At 34.9% G+C, this 25,486-nt stretch overlaps 1 pseudogene; it reads right to left on the bottom strand.

Annotated features, from left to right (window-relative positions):
- Positions 1–22,180: 22,180 nt before the first annotated feature.
- Positions 22,181–22,817, bottom strand: LOC110196434 (large ribosomal subunit protein uL4 pseudogene; annotated as a pseudogene).
- Between the last annotated feature and the right edge of the window lie 2,669 nt (positions 22,818–25,486).

Genomic DNA, 25,486 nt, shown 5'->3' with positions numbered 1-25,486 from the left:
AAATGAGATAAGGCTGGAAATAAATGCTAAGTCACAACAAAATGTTTGAATTTTATAGTGCTTTTTAGGTTTTTTTTCAGTTATTTTAGTAATAAGGGGGGGAATAATACTAATGTTCAGGGTTGATAAAGGATGTTGATGAGAAAGATGAGCTACTCAAATCTTATTTTCCTCATTTTCTTTATCATAAAGAAAGACCTTCGGATAAAAAAAAATAGAGACCACCATCAGGTGGATGAAACTGGTCTCTAATCTGTGGTTGGCGTGAGCCAAACAGAGCAGACTAGAGGCAGGAGAGTCAGAAATCAAACAGAAGTTTATTTTCAAAGTGAGGGAAACGGCTTGCAAATAAAGACACATGTGCTAGGGCCCTCCCCCCAGTGGGGGGAGGAGGGGGATCCAAGGCAGTGTGGGGAGATCTGAATACTTATCCTAATGTAGCCCTGATAATGAAGGCTAACAGCAACAATGTGACAAAATTGATTCACAGCAGGGCTTCATGATCAAAATGTGGATACAGCAGGTTCTTGTCCAAGCTCAGAGAACACCTGGTGCTGGTCAAAGCCATACAATAATTACGTAAAGTAATTCTGGGATTTCACTGTGGCTGAGATCATCCAGAGCATGAGTGCAGAGGACTGTTATGCCACACTCAGGGCACAGCTTGCTTGCTGGGCCTTAGCTTCAGAAAACAAGGTGTCTCTTAATATCCTCACATTTCGCCCTTTTGGCCAAAGGGAGGGGATCTGAAAGAACCCTTACTTACCCTTTGGGCCAATGAAGGTGAGGTAGGTATAAGCCAAGATACCATGAGGAGTCAGTTAGGCCAGGCTGAGCATTTTGATCCCAGGAAATCAGTTCATTTGGGGACCTATTGAGGAAGTGTGTCTCAGGTATCATTGCTCACCACTGTTTGCTTGAAAGCAGAAAAGAGATAGGTGCCAAGAATGTAGAGGGAGAAAATGCCAACACATGCTTGAATCAAGGCCTTGGTGGTTGGGCATCTAACAAAAGGAAAGAAGAAAAAAGATAGAAAAACTAGGATAGTATACTCAGCCCTCATCTGGAGTCTTAGGACAGGTGTCTCATCTGGATGTTGGCTGCTTCTGGGTCCGAACTAGACAAATCTTGATGGTCCAGTTTCCCAGCCACGCAGGGTAAGGTTCAAACAATGCAATAAAGGTTTTCTCACGGCTCCCATAAGTGCATAACTACATTAAGTCAAGTACAGATCAAACTACTTAGAGGGCTCACAATGAACTAGTTCTGAGAAGGGAGATTTACATGTCACCAGTGTAACCAAGAAAACTTAAATATAACTAAAATCAAGTGTCCTTGTATTCTAGTGACCCATTCCCAATATCCATTTACCTACACATTTTGAGTCCCAGCCATCTCATGTAGTCATCTGGTCCCTAGATATCTTTTCTTGGATAATAGCACAGCTTAGGACAGCTCTAAAAGACACTCTGCTTCTCTGGTTCCAAATTTAGAGATTTCTAGAGAATTTTGATCATTTAAATTTGGTTCTTCAATTTTGAAGCTTCAGAGAATTTCAGTTCAGAAACTACTTGTTGTTTCTATACTTACCTAAATCTTGTACCTGATACAAGAATCTTTTTAAAAAAATTAGTTTCCAGACATAAAATGATCTCTTCGGCCTTTTAAAAATTATCAGACAGATACTTTAAATTAATTTCACCTTTTTTTTTTACCATTATCAATACAATTTATGTGTGAAATCTTTAATCTTTTAATCCAAATTTTAAACTTATTACTAAAATACTCAAGGCCTGAATTTCTATGACAGATACATTTGGACACCAATCCCATACATAGGTATGCAGTTTTTAAAGAAAACATCTAATTCTATTGCTTTTTCAAAATTTCCTATTCCATCATATTAGTTTCACATTACCTCTTTGTCTTATTCTTATCTAATCATTTCTCCCTTAGGAGGATATCGTCCCTATAATTTTATTACAAAGGTTAAAATTGTAAGATGTTCATACTTGTGTCCTGTTGTAATAATTCAGAGATGTTCCAGTATCAATCTGTTATTTAATGGATTTAGTATTGTATTTATGAAACTTCTTGATTACAGAAATTTGCTATAAAAGGGAAAAAGAGTGATGTAGTTTTAACAATGTCATATATCATAACAGGAGGAAAAACTCCTTTAGCTCTCGTTGATTCCACACATGAGTTATATCTGAAAGCCAATCCTGTAGTCACAAGGCAAGGCTCAGGATTAAGCAGGTGGGGAAATTTCCTTTTCAGCAAGGAAATAACACGTTGGGAAATAACAGTCAATAAGATCTTACCCATGGTCATGGTCATCCCCAAAACATTTGCATGTGCCATTTTTCTCCTCTAGGCTTCATGATAATTTAGACTACTATCCCTGTAATCAAAGCTCAAATAAATAATAAAATATAGTCTGAGGAATTTTTACCTTAAATACAAAATTTCAGCAACCACAACTTAAGGCTTGAATATCTTTCTTGATGTTTCCCTAGCAGTTAACACTGCATTTATCTAAATTTATAAATTACAGCTACCTGTGTTCTGGGGCTTCAGACGTACAGCCAACACATGATGGTTGCCTCATCATTAATATGTTGAAGCTACATCTTTAAACCATTGTATTCACTTTCATACTAGCCAAGAATTTCAAATGAAAATTTTGTTATCATACATTATTATTACTTTATATCAAAATATACCTCATTAAATATTTAACAATTTTCAAATATCTATTTTTATCACATCCTTTTAAAAACCCAATTCATATGTAACAACACCTAAATAAAAAGTTATTTTCTAACAGCATTTCTATTACAATGGTTTCTCAAATTTCACAATATAAGAGAATTTAGAAATGCAGTAATAAAAAGTCATGTATTTAAAACATGAAACAAAACTTTAGATGACATCCATTCAGTTAATTACATTTCCAAATTATAACATATAAAAATCACTAATCTTTTTACTTTTGGCATTTTAAACTCACTTCAGAGTTATTAGGCATGAAACAATTATGCTCAATTAAAGAAATAAAAAATAATGTATTGCTTAGCATATGACAGTAGCTGTGTTAAGCACTTTACAATAATTATGTCATTTTGATCCTCACAACAACCCTGGGAGGAGGGTACCATTATTGTTTTTCTCTTTACAGATCAGGAAATTGGAGCAAACAGAGATAAGATGACACAGCTATTAAATTTCTGCAACCAGAACATAATTCAAATTTCCCTGGATTTTTCAGCATTAAACACACACACACACACACACACACACACACACACACACACACACACAAACCCTCAAAAAAACCCCTCAACTATATTTGGGAATCTGATTCAGAATGAGATGGGTTAACAGGAAGAGAGTCTCTGACGTGGGGGAGTCACAAGAGTCTCCTAGGTTTAAACGATCTTTTCTCTTTTCATGGTCAGAAATGTCAAGGAAGGGTTAACAGAGGTTGCTATAAGGTGCAAGCCATTTACCCTTTTTTAAATCTTTCTTTACTCTAGAATTATTTCCAAACTAACTGCCTTCCTTCATTGCCCTAGAAAATGAAGCTATTAATCTTGCCATTTACTTTTAAAACTTTTATAAAATTTAATCTTTATTTTCCCTTAAAAAAATTCTAGAGTGGTACCCCAAAACTTACTAAGATTTTTTCAGAAAGGAGTAAGTGACCCAAATTACCTCAAGGTCCCAGGAGTTCCTCCTGAAGTCGTAAAATGGTTAGTCTTCAACCCTCTAAAATCAAACAAGATGTTTTTAGCAGTTCTATAAACTTTGATTATCTGACTTTATTTCTGTAAATCCAACATAAACAATGCCGAAATGACAGAAAAAAGTGTCTTGCAGATTTTCTTTTCTTTTTCTTTTTTCTTATAACTGATTCTCCTGTGGAAAATCCAAAGTGGTAATTAGTCTTACTTACTGGGACAATTGCTTCCATTATGAAAGTTCATTAATGCTTCCTAGTGTTCTACGTTCTCTGGCTACAGCCCTTAGAAATTTTTTCTGGCTGGCTGCATTTTAGATCTTTCAAGACAACAGAATCTACACATTTTACATTACATAGACATCTTATATTTTTACAAAGACACACAGACAAAATGACAAGACAGATACAAACAGACACAAACAATTTTAACAAAGTGCACCATTACAGTCCATAGCCAGACATGCATTTACTGGTTTAACAGAGGCATGGAACTAACTGAACACTGTCTTAGCCTGTGAAACAGAGCAGGTAATAATCTCCTGCCCTGTGGGGGCTAGAGCCAAAAGAGAAGGCAGGAACAGTTGGTTAGGGGAGCAGAACCTGCAGAAAGGATGTCCTTACCAGAAATACCCGAGATGAAGTGGGTCACCAGAGGACCCCAGAGTTTTCCTCACAAAGAACAGAGAGTTCAACCAAGGCAGTAGGTCAGGATTGGAGCAGGGAGAAGGGTAGAAGACTCACCAGACTAGGTGGGGGTGGGTCAGATTCCAGAGATATAAATCTCCAGTGGCATCTTGTCTGTTCCCACTGGTACTGGAGAGTCCAATGGCCCTGTTCTGTGTCCAATCCCACTTCTGACAACAATTACTATCAACCAGACAGAACAGTCCTCTACCCTGTGGATGGCTGGAGCCAAATAGAACAGTCTAGAGGCAAAATAGTCAGGAATCAAACAGAAGTTTAATTTCAAAATGAAAACAATGGCTTGAAAACAAGGACACATATGTTGGGGCTCCACCCCTAGTGAGGGAGGGGGAAACTGAGGCAGAATGGGGACATCTTAATACTTATACCAATGGCTGAACAGTGAGCTATAGCCCTGACAATTGCTGCTAACAGCAACAATGTGACAAGTTTGATTCATAGCAGGGCTTCATGACCAGAACATAGATACAGCATTTATTATTTTCTTGTTTTGTCGCATTAGTCAATCTTATAGGTATGAGGTGGTACCTCAGAGCTGTTGTAATTTGTATTTCTCTAATGAAATGTGACTGCTCTTTGTGCATAGTTCCAAATTACTCTCCAAAATACTTGGATCATTTTACAACTCCACCAACAATGCATTAGTGTTCCATTTTTCCCACATCTTATCTAACATTTATCATTTTCCTGTTTTGTCATATTAGTTAATCTGATAGGTATGAGGTGGTACCTCAGAGTTGTTGTAATGTGCATTTCTCCAATGAAATGTGACTTATAGCATTTTTTCATATGACTATATATAGCTTTGATTTCTTCATCTGAAAACTGCCTGTTCGTATCCTTTGACCATTTATCAATTGGGGATTGACTTGTATTCTTACAAATTTGACTCAGTTCTCTACATATTTTAGAAATGAGGCCTTTATCAGAGACACTGGCAGTAAAAATTGTTTCCCAACTTTCTGCTTTCCTTCTAATCTTGGTTGCATTGGTTTTGTTTGTACAAACCTTTTCAATTTAATGTAGTCAAAATTATCCATTTTGCATTTTATAATGTTCTTTATCCTTTGTTTGGTCATAAATTCTTCCCTTCTCCATAGATCTGACAAGTAAACTATTCTTTGCTCTCCTAATTTGCTTATGGTATCACCCTTTATATCTAAATCGTGTACCTGTTTTGACTTTATCTTGGTACACAGTGTAAGTTGTTGGTCTATGCCTAGTTTCTGCCATGCTATTTTCCAGTTTCCCTAGCAGTTTTTGTCAAATAGTGAATTCTTATGCCAGAAGCTAGAGTCTTTGGGTTTATCAAACAGCAGATTACTATAGTCACTGACTATTACATCTTGTGTACCTAACCTATTCCACTGATCCACCACTACATTTCTTAGCCAGTACCAGATAGTTTTGATGACTGCTGCTTTATAGTATAGTTCTAGATTTGGTATGGCTAGGCCACCTTCCTTTACACTTTTTTTCATTAGCTCTACAATTATAATACAATACAATAATTACAATATAATAATTCTATAATTAGGATGATAGAATCAGAGCTATAGAGATGGGATGACCCTCTAAACCCAACTAGTCAAAGCCCTTCATTTCAGAGATGAAGAAACTCAAGTTCAAAGGTATTAAGAGATCTGCCCAAAGTATACTGGATCCAAATCAGCCCACATTTGGAACAATGTATTGACTTCTGGACACATCTAAGGCAAGGCAGCAGCAAGTTGGAGTGTGTCCAAGGGAAGATTTTTTTTAAGGAATTCATGATCTTTAGCTGGAGAAAAGATGATATAAAGGATACATGATTAATATTTTCAAAGTACACAAACGGCTGGAAGAATTGGATTTGATCTGCTTGTCTCCAAAGCACAGAACTACAAATAAAAAGTAATTATTGCTGAAAGACAGGTTTTTTTTACTTGATATGAGGAAAATTTCTGTCAAACATAGCTGGCCAAAAGTGGAATGGACTGCCTGGAGAGGTACTAGAGTCCTCTTATTGGAGAGCTTCAAGCAGAGGAGAGATGACCATTTGTTGGGAACGTAGAATTAATGAAAAACATTTCATGATCATAATCACAATTGATAGCATTTATATCATACTTTAAGATTTGTAAAGCAATGCTCATGTGTTAACTCAATGGATCCAATAACTTTGTGGTTTAGTTGTCACTCATATTCCCCTTTTATATGTAAGAAACTGAGGTTCACAGCTTAAGTGACTTGTCCCACAGGCCCAAGACAGGATTCAAACTCAGATTTTCTTGTTGAGATCTCTTTTAGCCCTTAAAATCTATGAGTTTTTGATTCATGGACACTTTTTTTGTAATGAGGTGAAAGAAACTTCCATTTTCTTGAATACGGGAAGAGGACACTAACTGTCCTTCAGTGTTTTTGATAGCAGCTTTACCCACTCAAGCTTTTGACAATTGAGCTCTAAGTTTAATTATCTAAGTTTAAGTGAGTAAACATAAATTCTCCATCTTTTAGATGTTGGTAAATAACACATTTAGGTGAAATGGATTGAGAGTAGGCAAGGAAATAGTAAAGCAAGCTGATTTGTAGGTCAATGATCTATTCAATAAATCTTTTGCTTTATCTCTTTTCTTGTTCAAATTACATTTGGACTTGGCAAATTTAGGAGACTTAAAATCTAGTAAGTACAATATATGAATGAACAAACTCAATTCAACAAATATTTATTATGCTACCTACCATGCTCTGGTAGGTGGCTCTACTCTGTTGGGCAAAGGTGAAAATGATAGAATCTTGCATCAACAAGTTTATAATTTATTTGATGGAATAAGACATGCATAGTGATAACCATAAATTATAAAATGATTGTGTAGAGGGTAGGTCAAGCCACATGCCCTAAGAGATTAAGGGTGGAGAGCACACTTATAAAAAAAAAAGGAACATTTACATCTCACTTTAAGGTCTTTCAAGCTCTTTACAAAAGTTGTCTTGTTTGTTCATCATAAAAACTCTGTGGGATACATGGCATTAACCCCATTTTATAGATGAGGAAACTGAAGTTTTGGAAGTTCCATGACTTTTATGGTGTCAAAAGCTAGTAAGTGCCTGAAACAAAATCAGAACATAAACTCCTTGGGCTGCTCACTGCTACAGGTTTAGTGAAGACATTCTGAAAGAAGTAATACATTCTTTCTAGAATGAATTAGGTAGGATTTAAAGTGTCACTTGAGCTGGACATTGTAAGAAAGTCATGATTTCAAGGTGAGGAGAGAGAGAGAGAGAGAGAGAGAGAGAGAGAGAGAGAGAGAGAGAGAGAGAGAGAGAGACTCTCGCAAGAAAGAGCCATCCTTTCAGGGAAAGGGCACAGCATGCACAAAAGCAACAACATGTGGAAAGCTGAGATGTGTTCAAAAGTACACAAGGATAGGGGCAGCTAGGTGGTGCTATCCACTATTTCAGTATATCCACTGATAGAGCAAAGGCCCGGGAGTCAGGAGGACATGAATTCAAATACAGTGCCTGACGCTTGACCACTTACTAGCTGTGTGACCCTGGGTGAGTCACTTAACTCCATTGCCTAGCAAAATACAAAAAAAAAGTACACAAGGAATAGTCTAGGTTTGATAGAACAGAAATTATTCATAGAAATGCTTGAAATAGAGCTGGAATGGTATATTCTAACCAGACTGCGGAGAGCCTTGAATGTCAGACTAAGTTATTTGTATTTTACTTGATAGTCATGACAAAATCACTGGGAATGATGATAGGTATGAAAATTAAAGATGTAATTTTATGGTGAATATGATTAATTACTCATATTACATATTCTGGCTAACCTCTAGGATGATTTGGATTTGAAAAAAGACTAAATTATGCTATAATTTGTGCTCGTTTCTTGAGCACAGAGGAGTTACAAAATTGTTTTTGCTATATTCCATAATGAAAATTTCTCCTTCAGTTACAGAAAAGGAACATCAGATGCTTAATAATGTCAATTTATAAAAAACAACAACAGCAAATTATTGAATTGAAAATAATCCATAATTAACAATGCTACAATGCCTCACTCATTTTATCTCAATTGAACTCTTTGGTTAAAGAGAAGATAGGAATAAGTGATGGAGGTATCACAGAAAACTGGTCTTTTCTCTCAGTCCTGCTGGCTCATGGGGACAAGGGTGGATAAGATTCTTTAAGAAATCAGAGAAGTTAGTGGAGTACCTTGTAAGTGAGCCACTGAGGACTCTAAACTCCTCTTCCACTCTGAGATCCCCTTAATTACTTATTTTTATATTCAGTGGAGCTATTTTTCTTGTATTTCTTTTTTCCTCAGGCTATTGGAACTTTTGAGAAGAAAAAAGTGTTAAAATGCAGAAACAGCATTATTTTTAAGCCAAAGCAGATGGATGGTGTAGTGGGTGGCTTGCTGGATTTGGAGTCAGGAAGAACTGAGTTCAAATACTGACTTAAGATGCTTACTTCATGATCTTGGGGAAGTGACTTAACCTTTCAGCTTCAGTTTCCTCATACGTGGAATGAGATAATAATAGCTACTACTTTTCATGGTTATTTTAAGGGTCAATTCAAATGAGAAAATATAAGCAAAACACTTTGCACACCTTAAAGCACTACATAAATGTTAGATATTATTGTTGTTATTGTCTTTGTTCTACGAGAAGAGAAACATATATCTATATCCATATAAATAATATGGCACTTTTATGGATGTTTCTCCCTGAGCATGAGACTATAAGGGATTATATGATTTTAGGAAGAGAGAAACATGAGTCATATATTTCTTATACATATAACTAAGAATAATTTATTCTGATTTTTAGTAATTTATAGTACTTAAAAAATCATGATGTCTCAACATCTCCTCAGAGTATTATTTTTATTAGATCCTTTGAAGAGAGGATAGAACAGAAGTACAGAAATAATCTAAATGTAGGACTGGACAAGAAAATATCTAAGGTCCCTTCTGGCTTTAAAATGAGGGTCAAAATTCTAAACTGAGGGTTAGCCGGAATTACAATTTAGAAGCTTATATTCCCCAGTTTCAACATGTGTGTATATTTTTATAATTGAATACCATCATACAGAGTCATTCATCCACAGCTGTTTCCTAATCAGTTGCAAGTTCTTTTGATTTTATTTTGGTGCTATTTGAGGAGTTCCTCAAATCATAACTAAATATATCTATTTTTTGCAAATAAGGATTTGCCTTTCAATCAATCCAATTAGATCATGTAGCCAAGCAAGAAGCTAAAAAAAAGTGCAACCTGATTATCACTACACATTGTCTTTCTATTGTCCTTAGGGCTAATTGAAATTTATATTTCTTTGAGATCAGAATGTTCTATGATTTACAAGTTATGTAATATTAATGGGAAGATAATATTGGTAAAGAGATAAGATTTTTTAGCAGAGGTTGATTTGTATCATTGAAAAAATAAGTCAGTTCCTCAAACAGGAATTCATTTTTATCTCTCCCTCCCCTCTCAATTGAGGGTTCTGCTCATTGCCTAGTTGCAATTCTTTTTCAAGATACACATATATTAACAATGAATTAAAAATTCCTGCCTATCCAGTTTCATGAGACAGGCAAATCTTCTGTAGTTTCTAGCAATAAGAACCATGAAGAAGAGGGAAATGTGTCTCAAACCAAGCAGAGAGGAATTTACAGAGCAGGAAATAGAAAGACAAGACACGCATCAAGCTTGGGCTTGAGGGGAAGCAGGAATTGGGGCAGAGGGAGCTGCCCCAGAACTGTGAATTATTTTGGCAGATTTAACAGTTTCCAAAAGATCTCGTCTAGTCACTGAAAGCCCAGTCTCCAAGTCTCAAGATTCTTTGCTAGTACTTACTACATATAAACTTGAATAAATTAATAACTATGGATAGACTCATTTCATCTACTTTTCCCCCTATCTGTCCCTATTCTACTACTATTCCTGACAAAGTGTCAAAAAGGGTTTTAATACACAGTTTAATACTTGATTTGGTCTTCATACCTATTTGAAACATAAAATTACAATGTACCTTATAACATATGTAGCAAAAAGTATGCTAGGTTTGGAATCCTAGGACCAGTGTTCAAATCCTTACTCTGTCACTAACTTGTAAAATTGGGAAAGTCACTAAACTTCTCTGGGCCTCAGTTTCCCCATCCTTAAAATGAGGAACTTAACTAGCTGACATCCAAGTTCCCTTACAGGCTTAAATCCCATGCTGTCTGTGAGTCTTCTAGCATTATGAAATGCCTACTATATGTCAGGCACTGTACTAAGGGCTCAAGATTCTAAGAAAGGCAGTGATTTGTAGAGTGAATACTTTGGGCAAGGGAAGAACTTTAACACAGCCACACTTGATATGTTTTTAAGGAAAATTATGATATGATTACATACAACGGAGTGTAGAATTCCTAAAATATATCGGGGAACTTCTTGTAAGTTTGCATCACAGAGGACACATTTATAGTTTAGTTCTGGAATATCAACCTATAAAATAACTATTTTGAAGTAAATCACAGATATTTTTCCCCATTATTTTATCCCAGGGGTTCTTAAATGTTCTTGTGTGTTGTGGACTCTTTTGGCAGTCTGGGTGATACTTATGGACTCATTCTCAGAATAATGTATTTTAAATGTCTAAAATAAGATACATGGGATTAGACAGGAATCCAACTATGTTGAAATGTAGTTATTAAAATGTTAAAGAAAAATACAAATTCCTGGACCCTCAGAAATCTATCCCTATTGACCTATGGTTAAGAACCCCTGTTTTAGAGGTTTATATACTGATTCATACAGAAAACTAGAGAAATGATACAATAATTGATATGTGACAGCATCTGTAGGAAAATTATCAGTTAAAAATAATACCTAAGAAAATTCCCTTTTTCAAAAGTGGCATTTTGTGAGCTTCTATTAGTTCAGAAATGCAGTTCAAGAACAAGGCAATATGTACATAAAGTAATTATAATGAGCTGAAAATATCAGATCTGAAGCCTGACCAGACTGAGTCCAGATAATTCCCAAGGCACTGGACTCTAAAATCGGATGTGTGCTCTGGAGATTTAAGAGGCCCCAGAGGCTTATTACTAATTAGTCAAAAGGTGCAAATTCTTTTTGCTTCAACTGAATTTCTCATAATTAACTGATGGAAACATTCATGGTTCAGAAAATGATAAATGTAGACTAGCTCACACGATCCCCTTTGATTGGAATGTCTTTTTTTTCTTTTTCTTTTTCTTTTTTTTTTTTTGCTTTTGAAATCCTATCTGTCCTTTAAAATTCAAGTCAAATACTACTTCTTCCAGTAATTAATTACCCTTCACATAACAATTCTGTTTTTAATCTTTCTCTCCACTGCTAGATTCCAAGGGAAGGAAAGATGACCTTTCTCAATTGTCTATCTCTTCAGAGTTGGCACTGTTCTACATAAACAGTTTCAATTGGAATATGAACTCCTTCAGTGCAGGGATTATATTCTTTCCTTTCTTTGTAACACCAGTACTTAGTACATACTTAACAAATAACTATGGAATGACTGATTCGCACTAGGCATTTGAATGAATGAATTCCATTGCAATATAAGTATTATAATGGCTTTAATACCAGCAAAATTACTTAGTATTTACTAAGAAGCCTTCTAATTAAGGTCAGACACATCTTTTTGATTGCAAAGGTGTTCAATGTTCATAATGGGAGCACTATTAGGATAAAGATGATGATTCCCAAATTACAGATTTAGCACTATACCAGTAAAATTATAATGAGATATTTTAGAGATTTATATTGAAATCTAATGCAAGCATAAAAAGTTAAGAATATAATTTTAAAAAATAGGAAGGAGCATGATGCTACCAGATCTCAAATAACACTGCATACTAATCACTATAGAGGCTAGCAATGACTGGGATTAAAAAAAAAAAAAGGATCCATTGGGTGGACTAGCAAAGAAAGACCTAGAAATGAATATGTAAAATAGCATAATATTCAATAAACCAAAGGACATGTACTTCTATGTGAAGGTCTCTATTCCACAAAACCTTCTGAAGCAAATGGGGTAGAGAAGTCTGGTGGGAAATGATTTAGGTAAGCATTTTAGACCACAACACATTTAAAAAAGATACATTCTCTGGAAATGAAAAATTGTACCCAAAGAAATTAAGTGAGACTGGAAGAAAATAACTCTCATAACTATAAATTTAGAAAATGTTTGTGACTACACATAAGATAGAAAGACAATCTAGATTATATAATTTGTTAAAAAAAAGTTTCACGTAAATAAATTTTATGTGACTTAAAACAAAAGAAATTATATAAATTGGGGTAAATTCTGATAAATATGTGCAGAGAATATAAACAAAAGTGATTCAGAACAATATCTAATAGACAGGGGGTCAGAGTTTAGGAGCAGTTTTTAAAAGCATATACAGGATAGCCATTTGAAAAGATGGTAAAAATCACCAATAACCAGAAAATGCAAATTACAAGAACTCTGAGGCCTCATTTCATATGCACCATGCTTGTAAATATGATAAAAGATGTGAAATTCAGTATTGGAGAAATTCTGAATTAGAGTTACACTAGTTTAAACAGACAAGAAAACAATTTGGAATTATCCAGCAACAGTTATGAATTTGAACATATGCTTTGACCCAGAGAGTAATCATTAACTATATAGCAATTATGTTATTGACAGAAAATATCAACAAGTACAAAAATATTCATAGTAATAGAACTTACAATAACCGAAAGCTAAAAACAAAATATATTTCTTCAACTTGGGAATGGTTGAATAAATCTTGACATAGGCATATAATTTGACATAACTTTCATAATGAAAACTAAACATCAAGTATTCATAGAAATATAGAAAACATATTGTGTAATATGAGTGAATTCAATCCAGTTCATCAAACATTTAAATACCTACTCTATGCAAAGAACTGTGAATGACCCTAGGTATACACAGAGACAAAATTTATAGTTTTGAGTGCTCAAGAAGCTTACATCTTACAAGTCAAGTCAACAAGCATTATTAAGTTCTTACTCTGTACCAGGCACCATGTTAGGCATTGGGAATACAAACACAAACAAAAAGAAGAACAGTCCCTGCCCTCATGAGTCATACATTCTAGCTGGCAAAGCTAACACATAAAAGGTTATTGGAAGGGGGTGTAGGAGAGGAGAGTAGAAGGTACCCACGTGAGGACATAGTGGAGAAAAAGACAAAGAGCCAGGAGCAGAGCCTGAATAGGAATGGATGACTAGCATGAGCACTTTCCATAAAATAAAAATTCTGGAAGCAACTAAACAATCAGAGGAAGAAGCTTCCTGGGAAGAATAATCTTCCAGGGTGATAAAGCTGCAGGGGATGAGTGAACTTATAGGGTGGTAAGATTGATGTGGCATAGTGGAGAAAGTTTGGAGAATCAGGAGCAGAACTTCAAGAAGGAAAAAAGTAGGAAAAAAGGATAATGCACAAAGTTATTAGAGCAATAAAAATAAAGTCATTATTAATGGGAATGAAATCTCTGGTCAAAAATAATGATTGATACTGATACCATATTATCAGAACAAATGATACAACTCACGCTGATGTTCCCAAACAATAAACCATTTTCATGGCACATAATTTTTAGATGAGTGTTTTTGGATTTTGGGAAGAATATATCTTAACTGAAAGAAAATATATTGATACTATTCATTCAAAGGAGGGAATTAGGTGTCAAATAATGGAGCAGTAGGCTGAGTCAGTGAGTTTTCTTTCCCAATTTTTAAAAAATTTATGGAATATAATAAAAAATTTATGGAATAAAACAAGCATTTCCATAACCTAGTACAATAAAAAATATGATTGCATATGAAACTACAAATCTACTACACACCACTTGCTATTCCTTTCAAATAAATAACAAAATTATAATGTAATATTTGTTGTTTCCCTTTTTTTCACCTCCCTCTTACACCCCTAAGATGGCTACCATTAGACACACATACACACACAAGATCATTCTATAGATACTTCTATTTATCAGTTCTTTCTCTGGATGCAGATAGTGTCTTTCTTCATACACCTTTTATAGTTGATTTAGGTATTTACATCAGTTAAAATAACTTATTTACTCAAAGTCATTCTTAAAACAATATTGCTGATATCGTATATGATGTTCTCCTGGTTCTACTCATTTTGCTCTTCATTATTTTGTGCAAATCTTTTCACATTTTTCTAAAATCATTGAACTCATCATTTCTTATTGCAGAGTAGTATTCCATCACAATCATATGCCACAATTTGTTCAGTCATTCTCCAATTGATGAATATCCCCACAATTTCCAGTTATTTGCCACCACAAAGAGAGCTGCTATAAGTAGTTTAGAAGACATAGTTTTTTTTTCCTTCTTCTCTAATCATCTTTGGAAAAGATAAAGTAGTGGTACTGCTGCTTCAAGGGGTATAGGTAGTTTAATAACGCTTTGGGCATAATTCCAGATTTGTCTCCAGAATGGTTGGATCAGTTCACAATGCCGCAATGCCACTAACAATGTTTCCATATCCTCTTCAACAATTGTTACTTCATCCTTCTATTATTTTAGTCAATCTGGTATATGTGAAACGATATCTCAAGATTGTTTAATTTGCATTTCTCCAATCAATAATTATTTTGAGCATTTTTTTATATGACTATAATTAGTTTTGATTTCTTCATTGGAAAACTGCCTGTTCATATCCTTTAACCATTTATCAATTGAGGAATGACTCTTCTTCTTATAGATTTGACAAAATTCTTTATGTATTTTAGATACGAGACCTTTATCTAATAAACTGCCTACAAAATCTCCCCCCCCCCAATTTTCTGCTTTACTTCTGATCTGGGCTACAGTTTTATTTGTACAAAACCTTTTTAATATAATGTAATTGAGCATGTCCTTTTTGCACCTAACTTTGCTATCTCTTGTTTATTCATAAATTGTTTGCATATTCATAAGTCTGATAAGTCAGTGGGTTTTCCGTATGTATTTCAGAGTCAGAATTGATTACAATACTATCCAGCATGAAATCAGTCATAGAAAGATCACTGAATTTGGGGTTCAAAGTTCCTTTATGCTCAAAATGAATTATATTCCTATGAGTGTCTAAGATTCTTCTGTGATTCTCAATGTTTAATATTCTAACATATAGGGACTAAATGATGAAGACAATGCCAATGATGATACTATGTCTTTAAATTTATACATAAGTTACATTGAAAAATGTTATTTGTAATTAAAATAATTTTTTTAAAGTTTTCCTATATAAACAATATTATAAACTGTAGCTTGTTTCCAACTACAGTGGAAAGAACTTTGAAATTGAAGTCAGAGGACTTGGGTTCAAATTCTGATTATGGCCCTTCTTGTCTATATGAACCTCGGAAAGTCATTGAACCTCTGCAAATCTTGCTTTCCTCATTTGTAAAATTAGGGGAGTGAACCGAGGTCCATACAGTTCTAAATCTAAGATCCTATGGTCCTATACTTCAATACTTCAAACACATGCAACTAATTTCATTGTATTTGTACTCTGTGTGCTTATCAAGCTTATAACCCCTCAATATACCAATAGAAAGTTTCATGAATATTTTGTGTGTGTATGCATGTATGTGTGTGTGTGTGTGTGTGTGTGTGTGTGTGTGTGTGTGTTCAAAATGTTCATCTTCTGATGAGGAACCTTTGAACTTAACCAGTCTGGTCATTGAATGAAGGATACAGAGTGTATTGCCAGTCATATACTTTAGGTATAAACAGGCATTGAAACTTCTGTTCAATCAAAGATATTTCAACTAGGTGTGATAAGAAATCTGTTCAGATTGATTCTCTGAGAGACAGAGATTTAATATAGGCTTGCAATTAATTTTAGGACTGTTAGACAATTAGTTTCATTTTGTCTTTCTCCCAACATGCAGAAAATTAAGGGCAAACTGTGGCACAGAATACATGAAAATCAACTTTTCTTTTCTGGAGACAAACCCTATTACAAAAATAAAGAAAAGAAATGAATAAGACTTCATGAGAACAAGAAACTCCCTAGGATATGTAATGTCAGTTTGCCAACAGTATGAGGCAGGGAAGGTGGGGGAAGCATAGAGGAGATACATTCGCAAAGTCCCAGTCATTTTGATAGACAAGGGAACAATAAAATCTAGTCAGTAAAACATGTGTATATATTCAGAAGCTCAATGAAGCAGCAACTTTTCATCACAATAAACTGGCTACAGGTATTACTAATACAGGTGAGCAGCATCCCAAACCCTTCTTCCCTCCATGGAGTTTCCAAAGTTCCAGAGCATCTGAGGCAGCTTTCGCCTTCTGTCATTCTTCAGTCCTTGTTGTTCAGTTGTTTCGGTTGTCCTACTCTTCATGATGCCATTTGGGGTTTTCTTGGCAAAGATACTGGAGTGATATATTTCCTTCTGCAGGTCATTTTACAAATGAGGAAATAGAGGCAAAAAGGGATAAGTGTCTGAGGTCAGATTTGAAGTCAGGTCTTCCTAACTTCAGGCCTGCTGCTCCATCCACAGCACCACCTAGCTACATCTACCTGAAACAAACTATATTGCCTATCAGTCTGTTTGCTGATTAGCAGTTACAAAATTGACAATCAACCTCATTTGACCAATTCTTTTAAGCAGAGATGAAATAGGTAATTGCCCACATGGTGTAATTTCAAGGTTGTGCTCCCTGAAATCCCTTCTATCTCTTCACTGAAACCATTAAGTCCTTTACCAGAAACATTACCTTTACTGTCCTAATTAAAAAATATACTATAAAATACAAGAGAAATAACAAGTCACAGAAATACTGAGACACACACAATCTTATTTTTTGAACAATGGGAAATAATTGGGGAAATAAAAAATCAAAGAGTGTGATGGTATTAGGGGCTTGAAGGAACAGAAAAGTACACAAAATGGGAGATTGGGGAGCACCAAAAATAAATAGTCTGTTTCACAAGTTGGCCTAGGATCAAGCCTAGACTCTATAACAGTAATAATAATATGCCCCCATTTATCTATTGTTTTCTTTGTGGAGCTTTGTGTCTAAACTATTAAAGGTGTTTTCCATGTTTTGTTAAAGATCAGCTGTGTTGTCATTGTTCATTACTCTGCTAATGTTTTACATCAGCCACTGGTGACAAAAACTTTCCAAACATTTTTCAAGAGCAATTGAAACACCTGTTCATTCAACCTTTTCCTCATCTTCCCTGTGCCTCAATGAGCTGTTCCTCCTGCTTTCATTTATTAGCATTCATCATCTATAAGGATGTCAAAAAATGTATAGATTTCTTTTAGAAATTGGGCCTATATTCTTGATCATTTTTATCCCCACCCCCCTCAGTGTATGATATTGTGAAGTCAATGTGGATGAGCAGGGTTCTACTGAGTGCCCAGGTAACTGCATGATTGGAAAGAGAAGGTGACAAGGAAAATCAAGGAATCAAGAATATTTAAATATCTATGAGGCTTACAAATGGTCTTGGTGTTGAAAACACAGAGGCTAACATTAAAGTTAAATTTGGTGATTCAAAATAGTACAATGGAAAGAACAGAAACTTTGATGTCAGAGGACCTGAATTCATACCTTGCTTTTCTCAGATGGTGTGAGATCTTAGGCAAGGTACTTAATCTATGTCGGCTCAATTTCTTCATTTGTAAAATGATGTGTTTGGATTGGATGACTTCTGAAGTCCATCGCAGTTCAAGATATAAGATTATAAACACTTAATTCTGAGCCACTTAATCTCCTTGGGTTTCAGTAAAGTAGGAAGTTGGACTATATTGTCTCTGAGGTCTCTCTCAAGTCTAAATTGATTATCCTGTTATCCCATTTTCTGGGGCTACTACCTCAACTGTTATTTTCACTAGAAAGTCAGAACCTCACCAGACAATTCTTGAAAGGTATTTGGATATTATTCTAATGTTTTAGATGTGCTTCTACCCATAATTGTCAACTGATATCAATTAGTCATAAATTAGTTTTAAGAGAGATATTTGCCAAGATGATATAGTGAGAATAATTGGTATAAAACCACATCATTCCATAAGTCTCTAACACACTCTCCTCTAAATTCATAGAGAATTCAGAGGAAAATGGGTTCAAGATTAGAAAATACATGTGACAAAGGGATTACTAACAGGTCCTGGTTGCTGTAAACTCCGTAATTTCTGAAGGGCACTCTTGGAATGCCCTTTAAGAGTGACATAATTTTTTTCCTGGCCTCTTTATAGAGACTTAAATCTGATTTTCCTCAGGTTTCTATTTTGTCCTTGGTTTTCAATAAAAACACTGGTTCAACTGTTCTTGGAACACTAGAAATATAATGCTGATGCGAAGTCTAAAATCCTTAGATCCTCAAAATTCACGAGCTTGTTCTCTGTTCCATTTGGGTGGGATTAAAGATTTTGAAACCAAGGCCAAGATTTTTCTGCTCTACCATCCCCACTTTAAGCAAAGCCTCTTTGCAGAGGCTTGTCTGTAATTTCTCTTGTTTCCTTTGTCTCTGTGCCTCTATTTCTATCTCTGCGTCTCTCCTTGTCTCTATCAGTCTCTTTATCTGTTTCTCTTTCTCCCTCCGCCCCCTGCCTCTACTCTTGCTCCTCCCATGCACTTTCCACAAATAGAGGTTTCATTTTTTTCTGGATAATGGAGATAAGACAGATAGGAGTAGATTCCTCATAATATTTCATAATATTTCTCTCAAGATTATTCTTAGAGTCAGATTATAACCTGTAGGCTACCTTTCACTGAAGTGAAACAAAAATCAGTTCCTATTTCAAGCATACAGATTTTAAAGCTATATCCATATGTTTTGTTTTTTGACCATCATAAAATCAAATGGGGTTTGAAAGATGTAAAAGGAATTTCTTTGCTTCTTTCTCTCTCTCCTGAAATTGAATATTCACTGTATTTAGGAAGTAGTGAGGGATTGTATATAGTCCAAAATGGGGTTTGATGTTAAATATTATAGAATTGTAGAATCTTAGAAGTGGAATGGACCTTACAAGTTATCTAGCCCAACCTCCTGATGGCAGATGAGCCATAATGTTTCTATGTACACATATGCAAATATAAACATATACATAGATACACATACATATTTCCTTTATTAAATAATGAAAAAGATTTATTTTTCTGTGTGTTTGCATATCTCTTGCGACCAGCATAGCACCCGAAATAATCTTAAGGAGGTGGGATTTCAATACTGTCACTCCAAAGTCTCCATCTGGTAAGCTATGTCATATCAATCAATCAGCTGACATCAATTATATTTATTAAAAGGTATAGAAATAGTAGTAGTTGCAAAGAAATCACATGAAGTGACAACATTCCTCACTTTGTGGGGAAAATGCTTTATTATGTAATAATATTGTCTGAGCCTAGCTTTTTGTGGGAACAATTAGGTGATATAGTGGATAGAGCACTGACCCTGGAGTCAGGAAGACTTGAGTTCAAATCTGGCCTCAGACACTAATAACCCTGGGCAAGTCATATAATCTTTTTTGCCTCAGTTTCCTTATATGTAAAATGAGCTGGAGAAGGAAATGGTAAACTACTCCAGTTACTTTGCCAAGAGTCTCCCAAAATGAGCTCAGGAAGAATCAGACACAACTGAACAACAATAACAAAGCTTTTTGTGACTAGTAATTGGTCAATCCAAACCTCACTGGAGATGATGTAGGTCATGCTGACCTCAGAAACCCTCTAGGGAAGCCAGAGATTGCTGTGAGAGAAATGTTTAGATCTCACCTATGCCTTGTTTTGGGTCCATCCAACCGATTCTTAAATCCACCCACAAAGCTTGTATTTTGGGTTCCTCAATAGCTTGCGTTTGAGTTTCTTCCAAATTTTATTGAATGCTTCTATTTACCTTCATATATATGTATATATATATATATATATATATATATATATACATATATATATGTATATATATATATGATAGATATAGATATCTATCTACATGTATGTATGTATCAAGCATCCCTACATGGAAACTTTTTTTTTCAAACTACCTTATTGCCTATTTCTGGCCACCCAAATTCTTGTCCTTATTCCTTTATTTTCAACTTTATACCATATAAAACTCACAGAGACACCGGAGGGGAATCATACTTTTTCCAGGTTTCTCACCTCTGCCAAATAATTAATGAAATTCTTTCTAAAACTTTTTTATGTTTTGTGGTTTGTTCTTGACTGACAACTTGTACACATAGAGCTCCTGGAGAGACTGTTAGAGAACACATGGGGCCAAAGGAATAAAATCACAGATCTTAATCACGGCAAATGCTTTTCTTCTTTCATAGAGTCCTTGAGAAGTTCCTTTCGGTTGTCATCCTCTGCTGTGCTCTGAGGTTCAGTGACTTTGCAGAGTCTTAATACTTGCATGACCTCACCATGTTGAGATTTTCCTGTTGCTCCAGAGATACTGCTAGTGATAATCAACTAGAATTCCAGATTTATTATTTTTTTTTAGTTTTTGAATTTTATAAGATTAATAACTTGTCAGTTTGGGGGGAAGGATGGAGGGAGAAATATGATTTTCCCCTTGTAAGAACAATGCCCTTGATAGCCACTCAGCTGTCCAGCTGATGTGATGATATGCCTCTCAGATCACATACTGCTTTATTCGTAGGGTGTGACAGATTCTCGAGTTAATTCAAAAATATTTCCTGCATGGTGTTGTGTACTTTCATCCAATAATCAAAGCTTTTATCTCCTTCCAAAATGAATAAGGACATGTTCATTTGTCATATCTTTTATTGATTGAGTGATGCAGTTGAGAAGTTTCAGACTTTTGTGCTTCCATTAATTATAGTTGGGCTGGAAAACCCAGCTTTTACATATTCATTTATGACAGTTTATTTAGTTGTTACCCAGTTGACGTGCCTTTGTTTTAGTTTCAGTTATTTGTTACAATAAAAGTGCCACTATGAATATTTTATTGTATAGGAGACTTTTTCTCACTTTTTTTCAAAGTCACTTTGAATATGCATTCTTTAGAAATTCGCAGTGCTATACATGTTGACATAATGTATTGTGGTCAAACAGATAAACTGATTTACTGAGTTTATGCAGATGGCTTCTTCTCTGACTTCTTTTCTGCTGCACCTTTCTTTATCCCAAAGTTGTTGGGTTATTTAATTTTTTAAATTTTATTTATTTATTTTTATTTTTTCCTGCCACAGCTTTTGTTTGTTTGTTTTTTGCTACTGGAGTCTTTCCCGCCGCCCCCCCCAGTTTCTTTTTTTTTTTTGCTGAAAATTTCTTCTGCCCTGTAAAAAATGTTGCACCTATAAGCTTCTTAACTACAGGCTTCTTCCCTTTCTCGTGTATTTCTTTCTTTAACTCAATAATCTTTTTTAGTGCTTTTTATTTTCTTTGATTCTGAGCCTGACATAGAATTCTATTTTGATTGCCTTAGCATATGGGTACAGTTTCACCATAAGCCCAAGTTCTTCTGTGGGTTTTTCTTAAGTACTTGTCAAATCTTTTTGTGTAGTTTATAGAGGGCCCTCTGGATCTCTGGGCTTTTCAAAATCTTAGTAAAATCTGTCTTGGTCACCTTGTGAATTGGAAGATTGTAGCAGCAGGCCTGTACCATGTATCACACAGGCCATCTAAATTGCAGAAGGCATTTTCAGTCAAAATAGAGAAATATCTTATGTGCTTTGAGAATGTCTCAAAGGGTTCGATTAGCTTACTTTAAGTGGAGAAATAATATTAATGTTTTATACTCCTTGATGACACTATTGTCATAATTGCAGGTGATACAAAGTCTCCATATGTTGTAACAATAGTTCCTCATTCTATCCTTACCAGCTCTCATATGCTGAGAATAGATATTGTTAATGTTCTTCCACACTTTCACCTTTTTGAGGTTATATATCTCAAGTTTATCTTCAACCATGAAAGGAAATTCTATAACTTCTTAAATTTAATGACCTTTTGACATGACCACTATTAGTAGGGCAGAGGCTGCTAATGCAGAACAGATGACTTTTTTTTTTTACACTATGTTCAATCTATAATGCCAGCGGTGCCAAGTCTTGTTGGGGGAAACATATGACCTGCTTGGTAAATGTTTCCAAAGGCACCCTGGCCAGAGAGAGTATCATTCCACATACAACGTGAGGCATTCATGCAATAAGCTCTACCAGTTCCTAAAGACTCAAAACTTTTATGATAAACTGCTAATTCATTGACAGTGTAAAGTTGTCTGATGTTTTTCTGTAAGTTGATATGAATAAAGTTCACAATATCAGATGATCTGAAGTCTTAAACACAGCAAGCAAGGTATTATTTTTGGCAGATATTTCTCTCTGTTCAGAGTGCATAGAGGCAGGCACTAGAAAGGATGAGCAATTCTCCCACAGGAGACTGTGGGAGTTTCTTTAACTTTTTAAGCATAATTCAAGATTGCTTTACAAAAGAATTGGACCAATTAATCATCCACCACCAATATGTTTATATATTTACTTTTCTCTAGCTTTTCCAACATTAATTGTTCCCATCTTCTGCCACTTTTGCCAATTTCTAAATTATGAGTTGAAGTCTTCAGGATGATTTGATTCACATTTTTATTGTTAGTGATTTGAGCATTATTTAATATAGTTGCTAATACTTTGGGTACATCTTTTCATCAGCACAAGTTCTTTAAGGGTAGGGGCCACGACTTATTCAATTGTAATTTTTCCTGCATATATAGCACAATGTATTTTACACAGTAGGAGCTTAGTGAATGCTGATTATATGGAAGCATGGTTTTTATTTTAGGTACAAAAGGTGACTTGTTTAAACATAGATTGTTCCCATCAATGCTCTAGGCAACAGTACTGGACTTGAACTCCAAAGAATTAGATTCACCTTATGGAGATCCCACTTGCTATCTTTAATACCATGAACAAATCACCTCACTTCTCTCTGTCTTAGTTTCCTCCTTTGCATAATGTTAATAATAATAATAACAATAATAATAATAATAATAATAATAATAATAAATATATCCTACCTACCTCAAATGTGTATTGTAAGTCACTCTTTGATCATAAGCCTTTTATCTAAATGTGAATTATTACTAAGATGGAATGTTGAATGAATGTCAGACTCTATTTACTATTTCAGCTACAGTATGTGTTTCACATCTAGATATATAAACTTTGGAATGGATTTCTGTAGGAATATGTTCTGTAGAAATAAAAATTAGGATGTTCAATTAATGCCTATGGAATTCTGGCAATCACTGAGAAAGGTGACTTCAATGTATCCCAAGCTCTACATTTCTTCCAAAAATCTTGCCAAATCCATATACTCATTGATATTCTTTGTATGTGGTTTAACATAATTTTATTATGTAGAAAATTGCGTTAAAAACTCCATACTATTTCAATTTGATAATGAACATTTAACAATCATCTACAATATTCAATGTAATTAATCCTTGATAGATTTGGGCAAGGAGAGAAAAACTTTTTTTGTGGGTAGTAAGACAGTTGTGCAAAAAGAACAATAGGGATTACTCATGGCAGCTTTTTAAAGCTACAAGTGGTTTGCCCACACATCCCCAATAGCTCTCCTTATCACTCAGCTAGTGTGCTCTCAGTGAGTGCATGTCACTCTTGATATACCCCTAAACAAAATATAAAAAGGATGATAAATCTGCTGCATGAAAATACCAGATGAATTCCAAAGTTTGGATTTAGTGCACTATTATCACTTAATATTACTACAGTTAATTAGAATATACATTGGTGTTTATATGTTTATCTGTATGTTTGTATGTATGTTTGTATGAGCAGGAAGAAGAGGGGAAAAGAGAAAGTAAGTAAAAGGAAAGGACTCTTACACGGGTCATACTAAGCATCTTTTGCTGTAAATATTTTCTCTTTTGGTCATAGGATTTGTGAGAATCTCACTCTCAAAAATAATAAAGCAGGATGTATGATTCCTAATATTTAAGATAACAAATCAAATTGAACACTGAAATTGTCATCTTTAAGACAACTATGTTTTATTTTTCACAGGATTAGAGGAAATCTTTCTTGTTGGGAAGATTTTCTGTTAGGGCTGATGAAAGTATAACCTCTGCTATCTGATTTCTGACTTGAGGACTCAACTCAAAATGCTCTTTCCGCAGTCACCAGTGACCTGGATGCCAAATTGGATTGTCATTTTGTCAGTCCTTCTTGAACTGTCTTTAACATTTTTTATGCAGATTAATCTCCGATCTATCTGTATGCAATCTCTCTCCTCAGCTCCAGGCTTGAATCACTCAGTCCTTTGGAACATTTCTGATTTCATGTATCATAGACAATTTAAACTTAATGAATCCAAAGTGAACTCATGGTTTACTGACCTCCAAACAACCACTCATGTAAATTTTCCTGTTTTTCCCAAGGTTACCATTATTCTACTAGGTTCACAATCTTGGTATCATCTTCAACTCCTTACTCTTCCTTACCCTAAAAAGCCAGTCAGTTGCCAAATCTTGATATTCCTATCATTACAATGCATTTCCATCTTTCCTCTTCTCATTATTCCTACTACCTTAGATTAGGTCCTCATCAACTGTTACCTAAACTATTGCAAAGGTGTCCTAATTGTGTTTCCTACCTCAGGCCTTTTTTTCTCTCCTAATCTATCTTTTATACAGCTGCCAAAGTGAATTCCTGAAGCTAAGGTTTATGAAGAAGTAATCTCCAGTGACTCACTTTTACCTCAAGGATAAAATACAAACTCTTTCCACTGGCTTTTAAAAACCTTAAAAACTTTATCCCTGCAAACTTCCTTGCATCATTATATCTTATTCCCTTTCCTGTCCTACATGGTCTAATCAAACCAGACTTCTTGTCGTTCTATACAAATAATTCTTTATCTACCATTTTCCTATCTTTGTATCAGCTGTCACCCTCCCACTTGGAAGTTTCTCTTCATTTCTGCTTCATAGAATGTCTTACTTCCTTCAACACAGATTAAACATTACTTTCTAAATGAAGCTTTTATATAA

The sequence above is a fragment of the Phascolarctos cinereus genome, unplaced genomic scaffold, assembly GCF_003287225.1.
Source record: "Phascolarctos cinereus isolate Bilbo 61053 unplaced genomic scaffold, phaCin_HiC Scaffold_9;HRSCAF=440, whole genome shotgun sequence".
Classification (NCBI taxonomy): domain Eukaryota; kingdom Metazoa; phylum Chordata; class Mammalia; order Diprotodontia; family Phascolarctidae; genus Phascolarctos; species Phascolarctos cinereus.
The sequence above is the reverse complement of the archived record's forward strand: the minus strand, read 5'-3'. Positions and strand labels throughout refer to the sequence as shown.